This window comes from Oryza sativa, chromosome 5 (genome assembly GCF_034140825.1).
Source record: "Oryza sativa Japonica Group chromosome 5, ASM3414082v1".
Lineage (NCBI taxonomy): Eukaryota > Viridiplantae > Streptophyta > Magnoliopsida > Poales > Poaceae > Oryza > Oryza sativa.
The window spans coordinates 8286648-8298380 of NC_089039.1; positions in this window are offsets into that span (position 1 = coordinate 8286648).

An 11733-nucleotide genomic window follows, 5' to 3' on the forward strand; every position below is an offset into this window, starting at 1 on the left:
GAAAGTTATTCTAAAATATTATATTAATCCATTTTTCAAGTTTGTAATAATTAAAACTTAATTAATCACACATTATTACCATCTCGTTTAGCGTAAAACACTTAATCTTCATCTTCATCTTCAGGAGATTCAAACACCACCTAACATGCACAGGACAACATGCAAGCTTGTACTACTAGCATCGGGCAGACAATATGTGAGAGCTTGTACTACTAGCACTGATAGAGATGCACGCGAATCTATCATGCAGCTTTTTATTGGGGAGTGTGCTAGTGCTAGTAGGAGTACTAGGCTGGTACGAATGATTTAATACTCCATATAAGACAGGTGTGGGCTTGCTGCTAACCCATGGTGCATAGATATAAAACAAGTCAAACATATGGAGTAGTAAGAAAATAGCATGGCACTTTTTGACTGTAGGTGAGTAGCTGAGCTCGTCGAGCTGTTCAAACTCGGTTCAATGAGGCTCGCGAGCCTTAGTGCAAGCTCGGGCTTGGCTCGTATGATGGTCGAATCGAGCTCAAGTTGAGCCTAAGACTAGCCGAGTTCGAGTAGCTTGCGAGCCTCGAGCTTTTTTTTAACAGCCCTACATATACGCCAGCCGGATACGTTCAGTTCTATTTTGTTTCTTTCCTGTACACACAGGGCTGCCGCCGTTTCTTGTCTGAGTGGTAGCTAATTTCAGTCCGGCTGGCTAGGTACGGAGGTACCCGGAGCTGATCCAGATGATTAGTTTAGAGGATGAGCTAATCTTTTTCCTCCTCCAACCCCTACTCTTTCCCTCCTCCCCTCTCTCCTCTCCATGGGATTCAACCCCTAAACTTTTGTGAATATTATTAAAAAACTTGAGTAGTAGTATATATAACAATGAATCAAATGATAGGAAAGAATTAATAATTGCTTAAATTTTTTTAAATAAGACGGACGGTCAAACATGTTCAAAAAAAAGCTATCGGCAACAAATATTTAGGGACAGAGGGAGTAAGTATTGTACCATTACATGCTCATAAATTGATCCATCCATTCATCCATCTATGACATGGCAGGTGGTCCGTCCATCCATTCAACGAACTTCGGGCATGTTTAGTTGGGAACAATTTTTAGATTTGGTGTCACATCAGATATACGGACACACATTTGAAGTATTAAATATAGTCTAATAATAAAACAAATTACAAATTCCGCCAGGAAACTGCGAGACGAATTTATTAAGCCTAATTAATCGATCATTAGCAAATATTTACTGTAGCACCACATTGTCAAATCATGGCACAATTAGACTTAAAAGATTCGTCTCGTAATTTACACGCAATCTGCGTAATTGGTTTTTTCCCTACATTTAATACTCCATGTATGTATCTAAACATTCGATGTGACAGCGTGAAAATTTTTGTTTTAGGAACTAAACAGGGCCTTCATCCATCTATTTGTATATCCATGGATATTTTTATATGCATATGCATGTAAATTAATCCTCATGTTGAGTTGTCAAGATCTCACTCTTTTTCCCTTTCTTTTCGGTCGTTCATATCTACTGCTGCTTTTGTTGTTGTTGTCGTTGTTGTTGTTATTCATGGTTCATTTTTTTCCTTTTATATATTCACTCCCTTTTTAATAGACTATAAGAAAAATGTTCGTGCGTTGCAACGGGTGAAAATTATTTTAATCTTATAATTGTTATATGGTTTAGCTAGGGCAAAATTCACCGTGGAAATTCGCTTGGATATTTTATTTTAGAAAATCATGAGATGCAGTTAGGAGTCCGACTTTTATCTCAAATTAGCATGCGAGTTTTTTTAAAGATATTTCTTATACAACTCATTTGGATTTTCCAAATTAAAAGCAAACGAACTTAAAATCCGACTAAAATACGGATTTGTATTTCTAAAATCAAACGACTTAGAAAATGACTCAAATACGGATGACGTACCAAAATACTGGCAAAAACATCTTCAACTTTTATAATAGTAGAGATTTGGATGATTTAATTTATGATATTGTCTTGAGTGTATTTAGCGGAGAGCTATTTTCTTGAGTTGCCCTCAAACGATTCTCATGTTGTTTTTTTCCTTGCAAGAGGCTAGCTTTGTGTGTATATCCAACATTTGTTCCATGCATAGGCAGATCTGGATGTTTTGCTCCTTGTTTGGTTGTCTGGCTGTCCTTTGCAGAAATAGCCAATTCGAGCTTCACAACTCGGCCTAGCCCAACGGATGCAATGCGCTGCACGCGCGGGTGCACACAGACTGGCGCATGCGCTGCACCCACGCAGAGGGTCAGTGCCCCGCTCTCTCCCCCTCCTCATTTCTCCCCCTTCCAAAGAAACTAGGGTTTGTTGCTGATGAGCTCACTACCGCCAGGTTAGTCGCGAAACAGCTCACTATCGTTGTCATCATTGTCCATGCCATCTTCACCTACCTCCAGCTCACTAGACCCAGGGGCGACGAGCTCCAGACTGCTTCATATCCACTAGACCATCGGATCCAGCGGCCATGAGCCTGAAGCCAACAGATTCGGCAGCCTTGAGCTGGTGGCCATCAGATCTAGCAGCTCCGATGGTGGGGCGCAAGTAGCGATCGGCCGCAACGACGACGGGGTGCAAGCGGTGGGACAGAGCAACGAGGGCACGGTGAGTGGCGGGGCCAGATGAGCGATGAGCGCGAGCTCAGCGGAGCAGCGGCGAGCATCAATGGCGAAGCGACCTTACGTCGGTGAGGAGTGCGAGGGGATGTGAGCTTTCTCTTTTTTATCTTCTTCATTTGTTATATTTATCCAAGCCTAATATATATACTAATATGCGCGGTTGATTTACTGTATAGTATAATCTCAATTGATGAATCGCTTTAAAAATGCTCATATGATTGAATTGCTTAAATAATGCTCATACCATGAATTTATATGAATTTTCACAGTGAAAATAGTGATATAGAACAAAGTCCGTCTAGTCTAAATGGTATGAAATTTCATCCACAAGTCTTAGGTGGTAATCATCTCACCCTAAAAAAAACATCCATACAACCCATGCAACCAATCAAACAAAATCTCTTTTAACTGTATCTCTCGTGCAACTAACCAAACAAAATCCTATACTAACTAGACTAAACCGATGCAATAACCAAACAATTGCTTGTTGTGGACCCCCGTTTTTATAACAGGAATCAATCGTGTAAACAGTACCATTTCCCTGGATCAAGTAGTCTGGTACACACAAACTCATAGCTGAAATATCAAGTGCACATACACGAGAGTCTAGTACGAATTATTACATCATAAGCCCGCAGGCACAGTCTTAAATCATCGGACCGAGCGGTCCGGAATACATCCAAAAGCAGAAATAGATAAGGCAGCGGAATTCAGGCAGCGGCATGCCATTGCCACAGGCAACGACCGTACTAAGACCTACTGAGCGCCATCGTCTTCATCTCCCTCCTGGTAGTAGGCATAGGGATCCTCCAAGGCTTCATCTCCCGCTTCTGATTAATTTTATATTTGCAAGGGTGAGTACCAACCGTACTCAGCAAGCCACCACAGCAATGATGCACATGACAGAGGAATTCAAAGGATGGCTATGGTTCTTTTGCGCAAAGCAAGTTTTGTAATTCTTTTCACAAGCCTAAGACCTAGCATAGACTGATCAAGTTTTAATACCAGTGTTCATATTAAACAATGACGGTTCTGTCCACCATCCATTGTGATCCCAAGGATAGCTTCCCGCCATTGAGTCGTTATGGTTTTCTGAGGACGTCCACATTCCCGCCTCTCAGGAAGTGGCTCCATCAGCATAAAAATCATCATGCAATATCCCATCCCACACAAGTTAAAGAATTTAGAGTCTAGCCAAGTGAAATACATGTCCCGGTGCTCAATAACCGCGAGCACGGCTATTCGAATAGATTTGGTTTACTCACACTGCAGTGGATGTACACTTTACCCGCAGTCCGCGACTGCCCAACACATGAGCCTCGTCCCAACACATGAGACGTGTCACGGCAAAGTTTTTTGATAACCTTGCATTGGCAGTACCCGCTCCACGAACTTAAATCCTCATGCACTCTAGGCGTCCATGTTTCTAGCAGTGAGAGGAGTTCTGGCGCTCCCGGGACAGAGAAGTCTCACACACATATTAAATTATGGTTCAAGTTAAGTTCTCTCTCTCACACACTCATGGCAGTCCTACCAATGGCGACACCGATGTAGGGCACGCCTCTCGGCCCTACCTCAACGGCTGTCCCACCGTAGCGCACCTGCCTCACTCAGGGGTGAACCATCTATGCAGGGATACTGCCTCCGCTCGGCTATCTAATCCGCTAGGTCTATACCCATTCGAGAAGTACGGTTATACGGGGGTCGTTTCATGCTTAACTTCATGGCTCGGTCCTTAATTGACCGGGGACGGTACTAGCCTTTCCCAGATACCACCCAAATCCTCCGTCCGCCCCAGTCGAAAACAGTTGTTTAAATTTTATTTCTCCTCTCACAAATCATGTCATCAACATCATGGCAATGTGGCGCTCATGTCTCCACATGCCGCATCTCAATTACCTTCCCAAAGGTAATTGCCCAAGCATATAGCATTTGATAAATATGAGTATGCATGATTCTAGAATGGCATTTCTAAGCAATTGTCATAATTGACTAGGGACTCATACGTAATCATGGTTACAAGGATTTTAAGGGTAAACAATAATCAAGGCATGGCATAATCACAAGTAGGATGTTCATCATTGCATGCAATTTTATTTGTAAACAAAACAATTTCGCAATTAGGATCAACATGTTCAAGGAATAGTGATGACTTGCCTTGCTCAAAGTCTTGCGGGTCTTGGCCTTCGCTTGGATCCGCAACTCCCTCGGGCTCTATAGTTATGTGCGAAAATTGATTTGAATTCGGTTAGAATTCAAATAAAAATCCAAATAAATCCAAATGAAAGTCGAATGCGAAAGTCGATTCCTTTTTATTAACTTTACTATCTGCGAACTACGGCAAACCCAATTTCGATTAAAACTATTTTGCGGGTATAAATATTTTGTTGTCATAAGTTTTTAATTTACTCTTCCCGAACATTATATCCATATAATAGGATAGAAATTTCTATTACGAGCTAAATATCGGACGAAATCATAGAAATATTATACAATTTAATTTAGTCTATGACTAAACGATTAAATATAATACACGGCTAAGATTCCTAGTAATTAAATCCGAATTTCTACCGTGAACCGATGACTTATAGAGATTACCAAAAATAATCTATAATAATCTATAAGAATTCATCTAATTGTTTAGTTATTAATTATATCTAAATTACTACCAATTTTAATCTAATCTGATCAAGAAACATATTTTTATAATTAACTCGGAATTTCGATCGAAATACTATTATGCTCGAGGAATTTTCAAAAATAATCTATGATTAACCCCGACCATTTTTATTTCCTAAATCCTCCTAATTTCTCCCCCAATTTCTCTTCTATTTTCTCCTTTTCTTCTTTTCTATTTTCCCTCTTTTTCTCTCCTCTCTTTCTTTTTTTTTCTTTGCCGGCCTCTCTTTTCCTCTCCCTCTCTCTCTCGGCTCTCTCCCACCCGAGCGGCGGCGGTGGACGCAAGGGGGAAGGAGGGCGGCTCACCGGTGGCGGCAGCGGCGACGACGGCGGCGGCGACGGTGGCGCACGGCGGCGCGGGAGCGGTGACACGGCGGCACGGGAACGGCGGCGCGGGAACGGCGGCGCGGCGGCACGGGAACAACAGCGCGGCAGCACGGGAACGGCGGCGCGGCCGCACGAGAGCGTCGGCGCGGCGGCACGGGAACGGCGGCTCGGTGGCACGAGAGCGGCGGTGTAGTGGAGAGGGAAGAGGGGAGGAAGGGTGAGATGGGGTGGGGGAAAATGGAGAGAGGGAGGGTATTTGTAGAGAGGGGGGAAGGAGAGGGGGAGGGGCGGCGGCGTAATGGCGACGCGACGGCGGCGCTCGGGGCGGGACGACGGCGACACGCGGGCGGCGACGCTATGGCGGCGCGGGGCTCGGAGCGGCGATGCGACGGGCGGCGGTGCGGAGCTCGAGACGGGCGGCGGTGCGGGTGGCGTGGGAGCGGCGTGACAGGCGGGGCGATGACGGGACGGCGCGGCGCGGCGCGGGGCTTGGCGCGCGGCGACGGCGACACGACGGCGACCGGCGACGTGATGGCGACGGGGCGGCGCGGGGCTCGAGGGCGACGGCGACACGACGGCGACGGCGCGGGCTCGAGGCGCGGGCGACGGCGCGCGGCGCGGGGCTCGAGGGCGACAGGACGCGACGGCGACTCGGTGCGGCAGCGGCAATGGGACGGCGGCAAGCGACGATGGCGACGGCGTGCGGCGGCTCGGGGCGCAAGGCGGCGATGGGACGCGCGAGCGGCGACAGGACGTCGACGGCGACGGCGACAGCGGCGACGCGACGGGCGGCGACGGCGCGCGGCGCAGCGGAGGTGGCAGAGGGGAGGCGGAGTAGCGCGCGGCGCGCGGGGCGCGAGGCAGCGTGGCAGAGGAGGGGCTAGGGCTAGGGGAACCACGTCGAGCACCTAGAGTGCAATGAACAATGCACTTTCCTATTTTTCTCATTTTAGTCTATTTCTTTTATAAATTTGATTCCACAATTCCTAATTTTTGCATAAATGAAGTTTACTCCATATTTGTGTTATCCTAACTAAAAATTCACCCTAATTTAATATCACTCATATTTTGTTTATATAATTTATTTGAATTTTTAATTAGGGTTAATTCTCATTCCATCGTACTAAAATTTAATTATTGCTAATATGGTTGCGATAATATTTTATTTATTTCCAATCCCACCTAATCTTTATTTTAATTTATATTTTAATTATTTATTTAGCCAACTTGATTTTTAGGGTTTATTCCTAGTTAGTTATTCATTATTCGCGATTAATAAATTCCGAGATCAAAATCCAATGAAACAGGCGAATAAAATCGGCATGATGCAATTTATTACTTAAAAAGTTTTTGAAAATCCGTATTTTTGGTGTTTTGATTTCGTTGGTCGAATTTTCAGGGTGTTACACTTGTGTATTCGCTTAGTGGAGAGGTGGAAATGAAAGACTAGGTCAAACCTAGCTTGGATGTATATGAGAGGGATAGGGCATGCCAAGTCCATGCGAGCAACCAAACAACAAAAGTTGTTGCCCTTTTTTCTAACTGCCTAAGTTGTTGTTTTGATCTTGGTTGAAGACTTCAAACTTTCTTTACCGGGGGGGGGGGGGGGGGGGAATGGCAGACCTGACTAATGTGAAGGGAGTTGCATGCTTGCAAGCATGTGAGGAGGCTTCACACGATATCATCAAAAGAAAGGAACAATTAATGCAGGCACGGCTAAGATGCCTCTAATTTATAATAGAGAGAATCCATTATATACCACTGACTTTGTCACACGTCTACGATTTGCCACTGACTTTATCATGTTCTATAATATGCCATTGACTTTTGCTTAACTTCTACAATTTACCATCGCCGTCCGGTTAGTCTCCGTTAGTACTGTACAAATTTGTCGAAATGACCAAAATACCCCTGGGAGAAAAGGTTTCAAAATTTGGATAAAAAATATGAAATATCATATTTCAAGTTTTTGATCAAATTTTGGATGTTTACAATCTTATGTTTATAATATAATATTTTGATAATTTTATCCAAATTTTGGAAGTTTTTGTCATAGGGGTATTTTGGTCATTTCGACAAATTTGTACAGTACTAACGGTGGCTAACCGGACGGCGATGGTAAATCGTAGAAGTTTAGCAAAAGTCGATGGCATATTGTAGAACGTGACAAAGTCAGTGGTAAATCGTAGATGTGCGACAAAGTCAGTGGCATATAATGGATTATCTCTTTATAATATGGCTAGTATCCGTACGTTGTAACGGGTGAAGTCTATTATTGTTATATGGTTTAGTTAAGATGTAGAAATTCGCTTGGAAATATATTTTTAGAAAATCATGACCTGCAGTTAGAAGTTAGCATGCAAGTTTTTTAAACAGATTTCTTATATAATTCCTTCCGTATTACCAAAAAACGATCGAACTTAAAAATCGACTCAAATACGGATATGTATTTCTAAAAGCAAACGAACTTAAAAACTGACTAACTGACTCGGATGACGTACTAAAATACCGACAAAAGCATCTTCAATTTGATAATTTGATATTATAGCTGGTCATTACACATTACCTTTCTCGTAAAAAAAAACCTTATCTGGATCGTGGCCCATGCAGGCCTTGAGGCCGGATGTCAGCCCGCTAGCTATCCTCTATCGGTACCAGTAATACCTTTTCTTTTTTCTTCTCTTGGAACAAGCGAATAATAGAATTTTTTGATAAGCGAACAGTAACAGATTTTAGACAGGCCTTGAGGATCTCTTGGAACAAGCGAACAGTAATAGAATCAGATTGGGAGATGGAAAACCGACGACGTACAGATCTTTTTGGCAAAAACATCTTAAACTTTTATAATAGTAGAGATTTACCTATATTTCCTAATAAACCAAAACGGCTTATTAGGAAATAAAAAATAATTTAGAGGTAAAACTTTTATATATTTATTCACATCGACTTAAAAACCAATGCTAAAAAGAAATCATGTTGAAAGTATCTTAAAATCAATTTCAAAAATTGGCTTTTGCTTTGGCTTATTAGGCCAACCGATGAGGCTCTACATTAGTTTTGGTCACACCTGAATAATGCATAATGATCATCAGCAGTTTATGCCATCTTTCAGCCGTCGAATTGTGCAGTTCTCCTGAAGCAATAATCCATCTCATGTGTTTTTTGGGACTTATGTTTGCTGCACCAAGAAAATTACTGTGATGTTCCTGAGAAAGGCTTTGTTAATTGAGGGAACTTTTAGCAATCAAGCTCAGATATTATTGGTTTAGCTTTAGTTTTTATAATTCAGTTTTGTACAATTTAATTCTTGTTGTTACTGTAATAGAGATTTACATGTGACGAGTTTATAATCTCAGTGTGCACAAAGCTTCTAATACGAATTGACATGTTTTCTAACTGTTGTAATAATTACGACATAAATTGTTTGTAATGAAATCTTTAAACCTTCGCCGATTCTCTTGGTAAAAAAAAAAAGAAAGCGAATTGCACTTTAATCACTTTGTATTACTTAAGTTCAGTTTGGATCATCCTCTATCCAAAATTTTCATTTTGGACTAGATATTTTTACCATTTTTTATTTTGTCACATAAAGTCTCTTCACGAGCACAACAACATCATCAAGGACATTGGCACCCTCATGCTGATAATATTCCCTATTTACGTGCATGCCACATTTTTGTAGAAGGAGCAGTCAAATATGGCTAGACAAAAATATTAAGGTGGTCCAAAGTACAACAAAGATAAAAAAAAGAGTGAAATACATAGCAGATCCCTAAACTTATGGGGTGGTGTCACTTAGGTCTGTGAACTTAAAATTTGCACATTTCGTTCCGTGAACTTGGTTTAATATATCATCTCGATCCAAACGTCCTTTGACCGTCAATGTGGCAATGCCACGTAGGCAATATTTTTGCTCTCAGCCCCCTCCACATCGCAACACGTCACATATATCTCCTTGTAGCTATATAGTGACAGTGTGACACCAAATCCCCCCAAAAAAATCCTCGTTCTTTTCTCTCATTCTTCTCCTTGCATGTATAAAAAATGCGGTCCCGGTTAGCAATTGCCATTACTCTGCGCTCCAAAATGAACTTATCCTTGCACAATGGGCACTTGTTCAACGACACATTCTTTGGCGACTTCAAGATGAGGATGAGCTTGGAGAATCCATGGGGATGCCTAGCGTGCAAGCCGCATTGCGCTGCCTCCCGCCGCTAATCCGACCGCACCGTGCTACTGCTAACCCCGCTGCACTATGTTGTCTCCTGCCACTAATCTCACCGCTGAGGCTGCTACAGCCGTTACCTCTCGGCCTCCTTCCGCTAACCTCACCGTCGAAACCCTAACCGATTTAAGGATATTTGGGAGGATTTGGGTTGAAATGCACTGGTCAGGGCTAGTTATGTGTGAAGGTATATGTGGAGGGGGCAGAGCACAAAAGTGTTGCACACGTGGTATGCCACGTTGGCGGTCAAACGTGGTCAAAGGACAATTGGACCGAGGATGATATATTAAACCAAGTTCACGGAGCTAAACGTGTAATTTTCAAGTTCACGGACCTAAGTGACATCACCCGACAAGTTTAAGGACTGGCTATGTATTTCACTCAAAGAAATACTTAGTCCAAAGTGAAAAGATTGGATAGAAGGTGGTCCTAACTAAGGGTGTGTTCAGTATCCCTTTTCTCAACACTCCTCCCTCGTTTTCCGCGTACACGCTTTTCAAACTACTAAATGGTGCGTTTTTTTGGCACAAAGTTTCTATACGAAAGTTGCTTAAAAAATCAAATTAATCTATTTTTTTAAAAATAGCTAATACTTAATTAATCATGTGTTAATGGACCACTTCGTTTTCCATGCGCAAAGTTAGTGGTGGGAACAAGGGCTACCAAACACACCCTAAAACTTCAGTAATAAAAGATGGCACAAAGTACAATCTCTAGGCCCTCTTTACGTAGACTTATAGGGTCATTTAGATCGGTGCCAAAATGAACCTTACCAAAATTTGGCAATGTCAAAATTTTGCAAATTGACAATATTGTCAAAAAATTGGTAGGATTGGCTTAATAATGATGCAAAAATTATGTACACATTTCCAATATTTGGTAATAAACTAAATGTAGCCACATAATTATCAATTTTAACAAATAATGGTATGGTTGAAAATATCATCAATATGAACATACCCATAATTCAGTTGATGAGGTAAAAAGTTTAAGTCCAAATAAGCAACTTTTTTGTTTAGTTTTTTAAAGCCACAAGCCGCTTTTACATTGTAAGCCAAAGGCTTAGTTAGGCCCTGTTCGATCTCTCAGTTGAGAGCAAAAATTTCAACGTACCTAGCACATGATTTATTAAGTATTAATTATTATAAAAATTAAAAAAGGATTTATTTGAATTTTTTAAACAACTTTTACATAGAAACATTTTGTTAAAAACACATCATTTTAAAGTTTAGAAAACATGCTAACGGGAAACAAGAGAGTTGAAATTTGGAGTTGAGAAAAACAATCGGGCGTTAAAGAAGTTATTTTAGTTATGTGAGGTAGATGTATAACTCCATCATAACATTTAAAACTTATGATTTTAATTTCACCGACTTATAACAAATCATGTACGAGTAAGTCAAAAGCTAGCATAAAAGCCAAACTGAATAAGCCTTAAGCCTTTATTGGGACCCTAAATCAAATGCTACCCCCATGGTAAAGGGGATTGAAGAGGGGATAAACCCAATTACTAGCTTTGATGGTATTATTTACCTGGGTCCTTTTAGAAAACTTATTTGAAGATTGAACCGTGATAAAAACTTATCGTAGAAATAAAGCTTTTTACTCAACACCACTAATGTTTATGCTTTTGTTAATGAAGACCTCAGCGCCAAGTAGTGTGGCGCTGAGCTATGATGATTTGGCACATTCTCGCTACATCGGATGGAATCTCAGCGCCAATATTAATGACGTTGAGAAGTTATAGCTCAGCACCATCGGAGTTGGTGCGGAGTAAAAGGCTGATTTCTTTAATTAGTTTTTGCCATGGTTCAATCTTCAAATAAGTTTTCTAAAATGGTCATTTTGTCAAATTTTGG